General features: G+C 40.8%; 1 pseudogene; it reads right to left on the minus strand.

The window, feature by feature from the left end:
* Positions 1-2,947: 2,947 nt before the first annotated feature.
* On the minus strand, positions 2,948-3,676 carry LOC110311308 (annotated as a pseudogene).
* Between the last annotated feature and the right edge of the window lie 12,867 nt (positions 3,677-16,543).

Genomic DNA, 16,543 nt, shown 5'->3' on the forward strand with positions numbered 1-16,543 from the left:
AAGAAGAAGAAGAAGAAGAAGAAGAAGAAGAAGAAGAAGAAGAAGAAGAAGAAGAAGAAGAAGAAGAAGAAGAAGAAGAAGAAGAAGAAGAAGATGATGATGATTTTAGAGTAAGAAACCAGGAATCCTTCTATGCAGTAGACAGAAATGTAACTTCATGTCCTTAAAACAAACAGGCAAACAAACAAAACATTCTTAATGTTCTGGATTCAATATCAAACATAAGGGACAGCTACAAATATTTATGTTCATGTTGCTGAACACTTAGCTGGTCAATGTTTAATATGTTGAATATTAATGGATAGCCTTTTGAGGTTTGTTTGTTAGTTTGTTTGTTTTGAGACAGGGTTTCTCTGTATAGCCCTGGCTGTCCTAGTCCTCACTCTGTAGAACAGGCTGGCCTTGAACTCAGAAATCCACCTGCCTCTGCCTCCCAAGTGCTGGGATTAAAGGTGTGTGCCACCACTGCCTGGCTGAGGATTTAAAAACAAACAAGCAAAAAACAAAAAACAAAACAAAAAAAAAACCCAACTTGTTTCTCTGAGATGTAGGCCATGTAGCCCAGTCTGAAGTCACTGCATAGTCAAGGACTTGAGCTTTAGCTCTTCCTGCCTCTGCCTCTCAGCTGGCACTATAAGCATGTGCCACCATACCTGGTTTTATGGAGTGCTGTCATCCAACCTTAGGACCTCACATATGCTGGGCAAGCACACTGCTAAGACTTGTCCTTAGCCAGAGAGCTCTGCTTTTCCTTCTGTCCTCAGCCCAGTTGCTCATCACCTGCCTTCTTTCTAGACATCTCCATCTTTGAGAGAGTCCCATCATTCTCAAGCGAAACTTCAGGGTCAGCTTCACTTTCTCCTCTTGTCATCCCATGCACTCTCTCTCTCTCCTCTGTCACCAGAACAGACCTTGAATGTTCTAAGGTGTGTTTCTGCCTCTGAGACACCAACATGAACTCCTATCACAGTTTGCTAGTTCGTTTTTTTCTCCAAAAAGCAGCCAGAATTCCAGTTGTGTGTGTGTGTGTGTGTGTGTGTATGTGTGTGTATGTGTGTATGTGTGTATGTGTGTGTGTGTGTAAGTGAATCAGTTTATGCATTTCATTTATACCATCTGTGCTCATTAATATTCTACTCTATGCCTGCATGAGGTTTCAGAGCAGATTATTATTTATTTACACAAATAACATCCAAACTCCCCTTTGCCCCAGTTCTAATGCCTAGGGCAACATGGTGAAAAACCAGATGTCATCTTCAATGTCAGGGAGTTTTTAATAGGCGAGGAACCTGGAAGCATAAACCTGAGATTTTTATGTAAAGACAGACAGCTGTGGCCCTGTGCCTGGCTTCAAATCCAGAAGGGTCCTTAGCGATTCTGAGTCTTGTTGCTTCGGATGCAAACAGAAGCCTGCAGAAGACAAACCTCCCATGTCAGTGTCTCTGACTTGGCTCTCATTTGGTTTTATTCAGATTTTTTTGTTTTTTGTTTTTTGTTTTTTTTTCAGCTCCTTGACACTGCTGTCCTTTCTAAGCTGCTCCAACATGAAAGGCTTTGTGCTTGCTATATCCCAGTTCTTTGTATGCCTGGCCCAGAACGTCACTAAGTGCCTCCTTGAGACAAAGCCTCTCCACAGCCTTAGGAAGCCACCATTTTTAGATTGCACTTATGATTATGAAGAAAGCCTACAGAGTTATTTCCTATTTACAGTTTCTTCTCTGCTAGACTGGTACAAGATATATTTTTTTTTGCTTGTTGGTGTACCACCAAGGCACATATACAATCCCTTTGAATATTATAAGTTCCAAAAAAGAAACATGTGGTAGATGACTGAATATATATTTTACAAAAAGAATCCAACAGGTACATTTGAGGTGAAAAATCAGAACTCACTCATGTCAAAGCCTATTTACACTCCTTCAGAGCAGTATACAGTGCAAGTTTGCCCACATGAGTGAATTTAGAAGAGGAAGCGGGATGTTACTCAGAGAAATATGAGTTTAAATTCCAACTCTAATACTTACTGGCAACATGCACTCATGTGGACAAGAACTCGGGCTCTTAGACACAGTAGCTTATCTAAAAGAGACAGTAACCCACTCTAAAAGGTCTTTGTCAGAAAACATAAAATATCCTGCACCTTTCACTTCTTCCTAAGCTCTGTCCCAGAGCCCACCCCGAAGTCCTGAACTCAGCTTAGGGCTGACATCAAGCCCTCTCCTCTGGCTTTCAAACTCACCGGTTCAACATTCGCTGACCATCTACTAAACATAGCAATGCACATGTAGAGGACTGCCTGACTCAGTTCCAGGGCTAGAGAAACATGTGTCCAGTGCAGGCGGTACAAAAACATGGCTGCTTTTAACAATGATTCCAAGGAAGTACAATCCTAAGATCCTGGTTCTTTCCCTATACTGACTAGTGATCACTGAGTCATACTCCCCCACTCAATTTAGTACATAAGTAAGTGACCAAGATCCAATTGGTCTCCTACTGTTCATATTAATAGATGTTTAAGTAAAGAGTAAATGTTTTGAAAGCCCACTATGCTGAATAAGCTACAAGACCAAGTCTATGTGAGGGAGCCAACGTCTGAACTGGTTGAAGCCCCAAAAGAGATGTTTCTATCTTCTATAGAAATATGTGTTGTAATACCCACTCATAGAGATTTCAGTTCCACTAGTCTCCATGGAACCAATCTGGAAGGAAAAAAAAGATATATATATATGCCATATATCAGTAGACATATATACTTGTAAAGGATATAGTTATATTCTATACTAATATATAATTAAAATATGTGTAAATAATAAGCCTTTAAAGGTTGACAATATTTCTCCTTATACTCTACTTACTAAACAATCTTGTGCATATTCTACTTTAGAGACTACTGGTTAAGTAAGTCCGTTTAGTTTTGCTTTTACATTTTTTTACCACATCAAAAGCATCATATTTGTTTAGTTTTCTGCCTCTGTGCTTGTGCCTTCAACACTTCTAGAGTGATTTTCTGTTCCTCCATGACGAAAGTGCACTTGCCGTTCTCCCTCAGACATACTTAGCAGGCAAGGAACCACTTTAAGCCCTGTTGATATGCTTCTCTGGTTTAGAAAATATCGTAAGGACTTAGGTCTTAGAGCCTGAAGCCCTTGTAGTCTGCCTGGGCACACACAACCTGTGGATTCTGACGCTTACCCAATCATCTTGGTATAAAAGTAAACAGTCCTATTACCAGGGTGTAATAGTCTAATCTCAGCTTGACACAAGCTAAAGCCATCTAAGAGAAAGGAATCTAAATTAAGAAAATGTTCCCATAAGATCAGGCTGCAGGAAAGCCCTGGCTATTCTGGGTGGTGCCATCCTTGGGCTTGTGGTCCTGGGTTCTCTAAGAAAGCAGGATGAGGGAGTCATGAGGAGCAAGCCAGCAAACAGCAGCCCTTCATCACCTCTGCTTGAGCTCCTCCCTCCAGATTGCTGCCCTGCTGGATTCCTGTGTCCTGACTTCCTCCAAGGATGGCCTAAGATATGAACATGTAAAACAAATAAGCCCTTTCCTCCCGAAGTTGCTTTGGTCCTGGAGTTTCATCCCAGCAATAGACATGGGGGTTCAAGAAAGCCTGGTTTTGGTAGAGGCTGTGTTGTAGGAAAGCTTGTGGTGCTATGTCAAACTCTGGGTCATTCTGAGTGTTGCTAAACACCATCCCCGAAGAGGATCTATTTAGTTTAAGATATTTTAAAAATATCTGGAGAGGTTCATCCTAGATGTCAAAATAATATAAATAACTCGTATTTGTTTGGGCATAATCAGTGAAAAGTGATTAAAGAGAAATAGTAGTTCCTCAATCTTTCTCTCTGTCTTCATATATATATATATATATATATATATATATATATATGTCATTGCAGAATATATAAAACAAAAAAATGGGAGACTGCAAACATACTCCACCTTTCTCCTGCCTCTCACACATGTACACACACACACACACACACACACAAATGCACTTCAAACATAAGATACACTCTATTTAAATAATGAGGCAAGTTTCAGATATGGGTCTAGTTTGGAAAAAAATTAAGCTAAAAACTGGGTTATGATTTAAAATTTTGTCCCAATTGTAGTTGTTTCCATTACTCTGGGGCTTAGTGAGGACCTGTTTGCCTTTGGAATCCCCTCTCCTATAGCCTGTATGCTGAAGGCTTGCACCTTAAAACCTTCACCACGTGTTCCCTCTGACAACACTCCCTGGACCAAAGAATACTCATCTCCTGATCCCTGAAGACCACCCATGGAAGGGCAAAAGGAAGATCTGGCCCATCTACCTTTCCTAAAATTGTGATGGGGATTTGGACAACTTAGATGAATTATTTTTACTCTCTGCGGATACTGGAAATGTTCACTCCAAGAACCAGAATAGCTGCTCTGAATCATGGAGATCATTCCTCACTTGATAGGAAAAAAGTATGACCTAAATTGAGAGAGGTTTCAATGGGCACAGGAGGGATCAGGTAGGGGAGGGGGAAAAAAAAGAGTCTTGAGTTGTTGGCTACTCAGTGAGTTTGAGGCCAGCCTAGCGTTCAAGAGATCAGGAGTCAAAACAAACCAAACATAACAATGCAATGGAATCCAGCTTTGCTTCAGGTCATATGCAGCCATCCTTTCTCTAAGCATGTCCTGATGCTTATTAATAAGAATTACTCTGACTGGGACAAGTACAGAAAAGGGGCTATTAACAGATTTTTTTTTTTGTTTAGAGTAACAGAGGAGATCCATAGCCTTTCAGACTATGGATACCCATGAAGCATGCCCATGAGATAATTATCAGTCACAAAGAAATACACTAATAATTTTATAGTGGAGATGCCCAAGGATACCAGCTAGTGTTCAAAAGTGATTACAGCAGCAATGATATACACTGATTCTATGGATTCCCTGAAAAATTAGACAGAGAAGGATATTGGCTTAGTTTCATTGGGGTGTCAGAATGAAACACCACGAACACAGTAACTTATCTTATCTGAGTCCATTGCTAGGAAGACATAGGTGAAAGTGCTGATACATCCCAAGTCTGTGATTAGCTTGCTGGTTCATGGACAACCATGGAGATCTGTCTCCTGATTCACAGACATCTCTCTTCACACTGTTTCCTCATAGGAAGTAGGAACAAGGTGGGTTTCATGAGTCTCTCTGAAGGGGCACTGATCACATTTGATAGGGTCATACCTTTATGACTTAAATCACCACACAAAGGTCTCATCTGAAGAGAGCACTAGGCATTAAGAGGTTTAATAATTAATTTGGGAGTACACAAAGGTTTAGCCAGTAGTAGGCAAAAAAAAAAAAAAAAAAATCATTCCTGTGTTATTTACGCCAAAAATGCATAGCCATTATCTAATTATGTGAGAACACCAGCAGATAAAAATTGAGCCATATTTTACAGAATAAATGAGCAATGTTCCCCTGAAGTGTCAAGTTCATGAAAGGAAAAGAATTTATCAAAGGTTAGTTGAGACCAAGGAGAAACAACAGCTAAATGCATTAAGGTATATAGATTTGTCCTTGGACCAGAAAGAGGGAATTAGCATGAAAGGAAACATTTATGTTCTAAGAAAGATTATACTTCAATTAATAATCTTTTAAAATTATGTATTTTTAAGAGTACTGTGGTTATAGACATTACCATTAGGGTAAGCCAGATAGGAGAATATAGTGAAAGTTTTTAAATTTTTCACTACATTTTTTTGCTTATTTATTTGCTTTGTGTGTGCATATGTGTGTGCACATGCTTGCCAAGGCCCATGCATATGTGTAAGTCATAGGACAACTTGCCGGAGTTAATTTTATCCTTCTGTCCCATGGATCCTGGAAGCTGAACTCAGGTCATCAGACTTAGCAGCAAGATCCTTGAGCCACAGAGCCAACTCAACGCTTGTCCCCCTATAGCTGGTTATCTGTTGATCTCAGTCCAGTTATTGATATTTGTAAGACCTGTACAAATCCAACTTGTATTTCATTTTTTTTTCCACCGATAAATAGGAGTACTAATAGCCCAGCCCTCATTGAATAACTGGTTGTGAGGATGAAATGCATGAAAATATTTGAATTTTAAGATGATGCCTGGCACATAACAAACCCATTCATGGGGCATTTAAAAATAATTCCTGCTTTCTATGTGCCTTTCTCCATGCATCTGTAGTTCCTGGCTCATCGTATCGTGCAACTTGTAGTTAGCTGACTGCAGACTCTTCCCAGGCTTCAGAGATAACTGTACCTTAGATCAGATTTGCATTTGTTCATGAGCTTATTCATATTACTTAAGGTTAGTAAGCCAATTTTGCATATGAAATGAATGTTAATGTAATTCCCATATGATTTTATGAGATTACATAGTAAATTATGAAATGTCTAGTAGAAATCAGTAACTCATTAGAAGATGCTGAGTTGATGGACCAGTGGTCCTAGTGACCCTTATCAATAAACTTTAGACAAACTCATCTTGGTAGGCCTCACATCCAATACACATCCACAAACTTCATATATACACAGAGATATCTTGGTACACATACATGCTACATACACACACATTGCACACACACACACCACTCACTGCATACAGAAACTAAACATTGTACACATAAGCTGCACACACACACTGCACACACACTGCATGCACACACACAGCACTACTCTTAGTACAATGCTATGCACATAGTAGTAAAAGCATAGTTCTAAATGAGTAGGTATACCAGAAGAGGTACTTGTTCCTTCCTGATTCTATATTATTTTAACAAAATAAAGCTTTTATTTGCCTAAACTAAAGATTCCCTAAAGCCAAAGAAATACACTTTCCCCTGCACACCCAGCTCTCGGGTTTTTGTACAAACAACTGTGTTTATTTCTAGACCCGCTTCACCTTTCCTCCCTTACTGGAAGATCAAAGACGATTTCTGTAAAAATCAAATGCACATGAACCAATGCCAGCTTAAAAAGCCACAGCAGGTGCTTTGCTCTATTCCATATATAACTGGAAGTCACATATAGTCCCAGTAGTGATCAAAAAAGCCACGAGTTTAACTCCACACATGTGAAAACAAATTACTGTGCATTTTAAGTACACCATATTAAACTATTATTGGAGAAATCCATACGAATTCTACAGTGCATTTGATCACCCTTACTTTGAGTTCGTCCTTCAACTCATCCAGACCTCACAGTGTTCTCCTCCCAACTTCATGTCTTCTTAAAAATGTAACCAAGTTCAGGCAGTGACACCCATAAGCACATTAGTATAAACCCATCCACTGAAGCCTGGACAAGCATCATGAGCCACACAACCCAAAGGCAGCAGACTGTCTGCCAGCAGCCAAGTACCAACACCTAGGGGTAAAATCTCAGGAACCTCTTCCTCTAAATCTTCCCTGGTTTAATTTTGTGCAGGTCTCATGGAAGCAGCCACACTTGTGAGTTTGGGAGTACAAAGGTCCTGACATGTCCAGAAGACCATGTTTCACCCCAGTCCTCTTCAACCTGTGACTCTTGCGGTCTTTCTTCCCACCCCACCCCCACCCCATCTTGAGGTTGTTTCCTTAACCTTGCTGAGCTGAGCACAGTGTAGTCACAAAGTCTTTGCACTTTGATCCCTTGGGAGTCTCTGTGTTGAGCACTGACCACTCCGGTGAGGGTTGAGAGCTGCACGAACCTACAGATGTAAAGATAAATATTTAGAAGGCAGTTTGATACCATGCTGACTTACTAAAAATAATTAATAGATTTTCCCCTAGGTCCTGTGACCTCCCCAACCAAAGAATCTTGTCCAGGTTTCTGATACTAAGTACTAGTACTTTACTATGTATTTTACATAGGCAGCTGGGTTGTTTTATATAGTAATATAATCTAGTAATCTCTTGTTCAAGCTTGAATGCCGTTGAAAGAGAATTTTCTCGTTAAGAATCATGGAAGGAAGATTAGAAAGAATGGAAGGCACAGAAGACCAGGATGCCTGCTGGGAGATGCATTCTTCTAGACAGGACAGGAAAGTAGTGCTCATGCAATCTCAACAACAATGTGGTTGTCTAAACAAGACCTGATTAATGGCAATATCACTTGACACACCAACCTGGATGAGGGAAATCTCATCAAGTTGCAACTTTAGATAAAGAGCCAGTAATGGCTGCAGAGAGAAGTTCAGTTTTTTCCATGGTCAACTCTCCTGAAATATTATCCAAACCCAAGGGATCAGCCCTAAATACATGTATATACAAGCAACACTAAATGGGCTCAGTAGTGTGTGTGTGTGTATGTATGTGTGTGTGTGTGTCTGGGAGAAAGTGAAGCATTCACAACAGAAGCTGGAAATGGGAGAGGAAGCAGTAGAAATAATAGAAATGAATACTCATATATGACATCCTCAAAATATTAAATTAAAAAGTATCATGCTAAGCTAGCAGATACAAACCAGTGGTAAACCAGACAAAACTAAGCATACACCCTTGATAGAAACCATCACAAAACACTTCTGTACTCCTCTTTTTAATTCCCTAATTTCCTATTCCACAGCTGTCCTTAAATGTTGTTCTGTCCTAACTCCAACTTAGAGGAGCTCCCTCTTGCCACCCTGCTCCACTTTCCCTATTTCCTGATCACTTCTTTGAACTACCCACTTCCCTGTTGCAAGTCACCTCAGGGCCATCTTTTCCTCTTTGTACTGAAAGGCCAGAAAGGCTAGAGAACACAATTTCCCCAAATACCCATTTTTCCTCCGCTTTATTAGAAAAGAGACAAGTCAAACTCCTGATACATTTAGCTTCTTTGGATAATTTTCATACAAAGAGTATCAACTTAATAAAATTCTCAATTTCATTACATTTCTTCTCCTTAACATTTACACTTCCCTGCAAAGTACAGTATAACATATGTATGAATTCCCCAAAGAGTCTTAGATTAAACACTATACTTAAAGCCTCCATCTTGACTGTTTTTTCACTAGCAGATAAGTCTGTTTTATTTCATAATTTGACTTTTTCTGAAGTAGTAATGCTTTTATTTACTTATTATTTCCCTTCATGAAAATATAAACTCTGGGAAGGTATGTCGTCTGCCTCCATCTCATCTCCACATAAAAGACAGGCTGTCTCCCAGGTCTGCAACCACAACATCCTGGACCTTGACTGCAATATTAAAGGGAAAAGATTCATAGTCTTTTTATTTTATCTACCGTCCTTAGAATTCCTTCAGTTGACCAACAGTGTTAATTGGACATCTATAAACAAGGTCATAAGTGTCAACATAAATGTATACCTTCCCTAATGCTTAGCTAAGCATTTAAAGTCAAGAAAGAAATGCAATTCAGTGAGCTTTTTGACCCTGAATATTATGTTAAGAATCCTCAGGGTGAAGAACAAATCTCAGAATATTTTCTCCTACCCACAAAGCCCTCTCAATTCTGAAATTAATCACATTACAACATTTCTATCTCAGAAGTGAAAGATCTCTTGCTTATAGGTTATACATCACTTCCCGAACACTAATTCTCATAAGGCATCATGTGACATTCACTATTGAGTCTTTTCTACTTCCATTCTTACCTTGTTAGTTATGGTTCTTCAGAACCCATAGGCCTCACACACAGAGGAATATTTTGTGTATATGTGTTTTATATATATATATATATATATATATATATATATATATATATATATACACACACACACATCAACACACACATATATACATATATATGTATATATATACACACATATACATATATATACACACACATATATATATACTTACAGAAATAAACACACACACCTTACCTTTTTTTGTTTTTTTAGGTTTTTCGAGACAGGGTTTCTCTGTATAGCCCTGGCTGTCCTGGCACTCACTTTGTAGACCAGGCTGGCCTCGAACTCAGAAATCCGCCTGCCTCTGCCTCTGCCTCCCAAGTGCTGGGATTAAAGGCGTGTGCCACCACGCCCGGCTCATACCTTACCTTTTATAGGTATGACTTTATATTCATGAATTCAACCAGTAGATATAGAAAATATTTTTAAATAGGTATTCAAAAATTAAAATGAATGATGGTTTGTTCTTATGCAATTCCCTACATAATATAGTATAATTGCTCTTAACATAGCATTTGCATTACACTAGGTAGTATTTGTGATCTAGGGGTAGTTTAGCATACCTAGGGAGGGTTTGTATAGGTCGTATGCAAGTTGTACCTGATTTTACCCACAGGTTTTAGTATCTTTGGAGTGTTCATCATCCAATGCCCCATCGGTATAGGGGAATTCTTGAACATAAAAAACATAAAATAAAATAAAATAAAATAAAATAAAATAAAATAAAATAAAATAAAATAAAATAAAAATAAAAAAGCCTCATTGGGCATTGCCCCATTCCAGTCTCACTCATCCCTGTTACACCTTAGCAAAGAGAGAGGGAGAGAGCAATTTTAGCAACTCTATCCAGTACCACCTCAATGAAGAGGAATTTTAGCAACTATATACACTACCCACTTCTGCTAGACCCATGGTGAGAATTCTAATTGACAGGATGGGGAGGGAGCCCCTGATCATCACAGTATCCCTAGGTGTGAACTCATGAAAAACAAGGGTCACTAGGGTTCTTGTCTTCATGACAGAATTTAGCAAAAATAGTGTATTCTCTGGTCCATATGAGTGGAGCTATATTTTAACCAGAATGGTATCATAAGGCAACTTGCAATGAGTCCCATAGGAGAGTCTGTTGCTATTAATGTAACAGGGGCACCTTCTGTCTGGAGAATAGTCAAACAGTAGCCAGAGATTTGCCCAGGGATAAAGGTGATAGAGAAGCAAAGATTACATCTTAATTCTAATGTAGAAGTATATAAACAGAGCTGGCATAGTGTGTTAATCATCTGACTTAGGTCATCCACCCTTTAACTGTCACTGCAATGCTAGGGAGATGATGTCTTAATTTTTCCATTTCCCTATAGGGACCACAGAACTAATAACTATAAAAGAAGAATTCATATCTTATGGCTATTATGCCTTGTAATTCCCTGAAGATGTTTTCTTGACAAACGTTTAACCGTTCTTATGGAGAAAATAAATAGAATTGGTAATCATGACAGTGTAAGTTACCTTGAGATTGTTTTCAATTGATAAAATGGCACTAGAGCACTCTAACATAGACCCCAGGGGAAGTTAAAAAAAAAAAGTCTACAGGGCCTTGTACCATGGCAGGTCACAGGACCTCAAGGGCAGAAACTGAAGCCCTTCCTGGAGAAGTTCTACCACTATTATAACTCATGAGCCCATGCTACCCTGTATCTGTCAGATCAGGTTCTCCAAAGACAAAAATTTAACAGTAGAACTGTGGCCAAATAACCAAGTCGTGGTGTGAAGATAGGGCTTCAAGAGCAATGAAGGAAAGGGTTAGTATACGTGTGCTAATGTTTGAATTTTGTGACTACTTTTTACAATGAATTTGGTCATAACAGGAGCAGGATGAGCTGGAAGAAAGGAAGAAGGAAAGAAGGAAGAAAAGGAAGGAAGGAAACGAAGGAAGGGAGGAGTGGAAGGAAGGAAAGAAGGAAGGAAGGAAGGAAGGAAGGAAGGAAGGAAGGAAGGAAGGAAGGAAGGAAGGAAGGAAGGACGGAAGGAATAGATGAAAGGAAGAAAGGAAGGAAGAGGAATTCCTAATAAGAGGGTCCAGCAGGTACATTGAGGCTGAAGAGATGTTTTGCCAATCCATGAAGTGATGAAGGGATATTCAGGGATGATATTTGATCACAGATACTTCAGCAAAGATCAGTGTCTCCAAGCTCCAGTACTACACTTCAGTGGAATGAGAGCTAAAGATGCAGCAGGACTATTTTTGAAGAATGACTTGATTTTTAATGGAGCATCTGTGTCAGTGTCTGTGTGGAGGTGTGGGGACACACTTATGTGTTCTCCAGAGGCTGGAGCCTACCTTGGTCTTCTGGAGAGTAGTAAACACTATTGATGGCTCAGGCATCTCTCTAGGCCCTACAGCAGAAAATTTTAATATGGCTTATACAGTACAAAAAAGCATTTGGAAAAGAAAGAAAATTTGAAGCAATAATTTTTTAAAAAAATTAACATTGAGGTGAATGGCAAAATCAGAATAATATGTATTATGCAGAGAGATATCTTAATGTGGTTACTGCAATGGTCTGAATCTGAAAGATTCTGTTTCATGTGTTAAAAACATACACTGGCTTTCTCTCTCTCTCTCTCTCTCTCTCTCTCTCTCTCTCTCTCTCTCTCTCTCTCTCTCTCTCTCTCTCTCTCTCTCTCTGTGTGTGTGTGTGTGTGTGTGTGTGTGTGTGTGTGTGTGAATCTACCCATCCATCCTTCATCTCTTTCCCACTTTTGGCCATCACAAAGTAAGAAGTTTAATTCTACCACACCCCTCTGCCATAATGTCCCTGCCTCACTCTGGGCCTAAAAGTTTATTAGCCTTGGAACCCATGTGCTGTGATAGACCATTCCTCTTGAAGACTCACTTCCTCCAATATTTGGTCTCAGTATATAAAAAAAACAAAACCAACCAAACAAACAAACAAAAAACAATAACAAAGGAAAATTCAACCTCAACTCTGATAAAGGACCAGTCTCAATACACATATAAGAGACTAGTTCAAAGCTCTTAGGGTAGCCACTTGGTTCAGTAGGCCTCTGCAACACGAAAAAATCAAAGAGAAAACAAATTGTTCTGCAGTACAAAGTAAGATCTGTGAAAATAGGGGGAGAGTGGGTTTTAGCTTGAACCAGGGCAGACTGTTACCGAAAGACTGCACTCATCTGTGGGATGAGTCTTTTCCAGAGCACAATGTCCTCAGTGAGCAGGAGCACACTGGACAGTAATGTCACTGGTGGAGACGTTGGGGTGACAGATTTGTTGTGCATCAGTTTAGGAAGGTTTCCCCAGGAAAACAGGGAACATTGGATCCCCCTCCCCCTAGGGAAATTATCTCTAGGAAAGTTGCTCCATTTCAGCACCTTGGGATCCCTGCAGTAGGGGTTTGAAGCTTTAGGTAGGAACAAGATACTACCAAGCAGGCAGTGGAGGCTGAAGACTTGGTTCCATGTCCCTACCCACTCCCAACACCTCTGACTCCTGTGAGTCGCTTGTCCCAAAGTATAGAAGATAGAAGGATGGTATTCTCTCTCTCTCTCTCTCTCTCTCTCTTTCTCTCTCTCTTTCTCCCTCTCTCTCTCTTCCTCTCTCTCTCTCTCTTTCTTGATTTCTTTCTTTCTTCCTTTCTTTCTTTCTCTTTCTTTCTTTCTTTCTTTCTTTCTTCCTTTCTTTCTTTCGCTTTCTTTCGCTTTCTTTCTTTCTTTCTTTCTTTCTTTCTTTCTTTCTTTCTTTCTTTCTTTCTTTCTTTCTTTCTTCTCCTCCTCCTCCTCCTCCTTCTTCTAAAGCTGAATATCATTTTGATCTTTCTCTTCTGAGCAACTTAGATCCCGTAGAGCAGAGGTTAATTTCTGACAACTCCCTGGCACTTGCAGTATGCAGAACTGCTGACAGCTGTTTTACCCTTGAGAAGAGGGTAAGTGTGGAAGTGTGGATAAAAAAAAAAATGACATCAGACGCACATGCAAACTAAAGTGACAAGATAGGAGTTTAAGTTCCCTTTTGACAGGTGGTGTGAGAAGCAAGAAGATGTCTTTCAGGTCTGAGAGGAAGCTGCCCTGGCTGTCCCTAGGGGGCAGAGGAGAGGAGGCTGCTGCAAGGGTTTTGCTGCAAAAGAGTATCTTGGGAATCGGGGCTAAGGAATGCCACAGAAATCACACTACGCAACAGACCTTAAGCAAGAAATTTACTGAGGATAGTGGGAAGGAAGCGGGGAGAGGGGATGGACACAAAAGGCTGCCTCTGCGTGGGGATATTAAACAGAGACAGGCCTTTACATGATGTATGGAGCATGTGCACAGGTAAATGAGTCGTTGAAGGCGGGGTGTGTACGGTTCTTAATTGAATGACAGCTGCCCTGCTGGTCCCTAGGGGGCAGAGGAGAGAAGGCTGCCATAGCTAGGGAGCATGCATTATCTAGAAACCATGCTGGAGGCAAGAATCAGAAATCCATTCATACCAGCTTATCTTAAGGTGTTGGGGACTTACTGCCTACACTTCTGTATCACAAGGAGATTTAGGACGAAAGGTCCAGCTGGCCTCGTGGCAATGCAGAACTGAAAGCAGGCTACTTTCTAGATCCGCAACAGCAACATCCACATACTGTCTCTTTGTCTCTCTGTCTATTGTCCTAAGGTGAGAACCGAATGATTAAGACACTAAGATCAGCATAAACATTCACAGTAATCTTAGTTCAGAATAATGTGAGGTTCTAAGCTGGGTGGGCTTAAGGGCCATTCCAGGGCTAGAAGCAATTCCATCCTGCTGGTGCGAATCATATTGCATATAAAGGGAGCTAGCCGGAGTGCTGGCTAGCTCAGGGGTTAGGAGCCCTTGCTGTTCTTGGAGGGGCCTAGAGTTTGGTTCCCAGCACCCACTATAAGTGACTCAAACCACCTGTAACTGCAGCTCCCAGCTCCCTGTAACTGCTCTCCTCCGACCTCTCCTTTGTGGGCACCCACATGCATACGGCAAATACATAGACACACATACATATACATAAGTAAAAAAAAAAAATGGACTTCTTTTCAAGTTACACACGTGAGCACCTGTTTAAAAGCAGAAAGGCACCTCATAGATGCACCCATAACTGTGGCTGAGAGAGAAAGATTAGAATTCTAAGTATAGTATTTTGAAACTAGAACGGGCTTGCAGGCGATCTATATGATAAGGTCCGACAAAATATTGATATAGAAGTTCCAGAGGGGGCTGGTGAGATGGCTCAGTGGGTAAGAGCACCCGACTGCCCTTCCAAAGGTCCAGAGTTCAAATCCCAGCAACCACATGGTGACTCACAACCACCTGAAATGAGGTCTGATGCTCTCTTCTGGTGTGTCTGAAGACAGCTACAGTGTACTTACATATAATAATAAATAAATTAAAAAAAAAAAAAGAAGTTCCAGAGCTGAGGAGACTGGTTCTGGTCAAAGCAGGCCGGACTTCCAGGTCCTTCCAACATCCCTCAGTTCCTATTTGCCTTCAGCTCTGAACTTTTTGGCCCCAGCTCTTCCTTATATTAATACAAACTATCCAAACATTTTGCTAGCTAGCACTCTCCCTCCCTCCCCCTCCCCCTCTTTCTCCCCCTCCTCCTCTGTATCTCTCTGTCTCCTTCTCTTCTCTTTCTGCGCATGCTTGATCTTTTCTTTCTCTCCCAGCCCCCATCTTCCCATAATGGCTCCCCTGGCCTCAATCCTTGGGTCCAGGGAACTCACACAAGAGCAAGGAGCTCACAGTAAACCTGCCTTTAACATAATCCAAACTGGCTTCAATTGACTCATTTCAGTGACAGAGAAATAACCTATCCAAGACAACAGAGGCTTAAAAATGGGGTTTCAGTGCATTTTTCCTAGGCTTGAATCTCCTCCTCAATGATAATAAAAAGAAATCTAGGAGTTTCCTTTCAAAAGTCTACTGGGAAACTTCAACTGTCCAAAGTGGTTAAGGTTTTCACCAATTCGTAAGATAACCTTCACTCAGACTTCTAAATATTTTCCCTTCCAAAAGGATGCATAGCATCTCCCTTCCCACCATCACAAGATTTGTATCTATAAGTAAGAAGTAAACCTTGCTTTCTATGTAGTCCTGCTGGCCAAGGAAGGACAAGGCATGACCTCACAGTTGCCTTTCCTGCTGCTTTGCTGAATTTTTGAGTGTGTGATCTCCCTACTTCCAGATGACTGTGCTGTGTGGCAGGCAGTTCAGAACCCAGTGTCTGATTTGCAATGAACCCCTAGAGTACACTAATGGGATTTCAGGGCACTAATGCTGAAGAGAGTGGGGTGAGAAATCAGATTTCTCATCCATCTGCCTGTCTCAGAGATCAATGAGGCTTTCAGTGGCTACCAGGAGAGAAAATGGACAGCTGGAGTTCCAGAACCCATCCATCTAGCCCCGCATCTTCACAGCGAGCATGAGGGCCTTGGTGCCTCCATCTTCTTCTTCTTCTTTTTTTAATTAGATATTTTCTTCATTTACATTTCCAATGCTATCCAAAAAGTCCCCCAGACCCTCTCCCCCCCCCACTCCCCTACCCACCCACTCCCACTTCTTGGCCCTGGCGTTCCCCTGTACTGAGGCATTTAAAGTTTGCAAGACCAAAGGGCCTCTCTTTCCAATGATGGCTGACTAGGCCATCTTCTGATACATATGCAGGTAGAGACATGAGCTCTGGGGGTACTGGTTAGTTCATATTGTTGTTCCACCTATAGGGTTGCAGACCCCTTTAGCACCTTGAGTACTTTCTCTAGCTCCTCCATTGGGGGCCCTGTGATCCATCCAATAGCTGACTGTGAGTATCCTCTTCTGTGTTTGCTAGGCCCTGGCATAGCCTGAAAAGAGACAGCTATATCTGGGTCCTTTCAGCAAAATCTTGCTAATGTATGCAATGGTGTCAGC

Source organism: Mus caroli, chromosome 16, assembly GCF_900094665.2.
Source record: "Mus caroli chromosome 16, CAROLI_EIJ_v1.1, whole genome shotgun sequence".
NCBI lineage: Eukaryota > Metazoa > Chordata > Mammalia > Rodentia > Muridae > Mus > Mus caroli.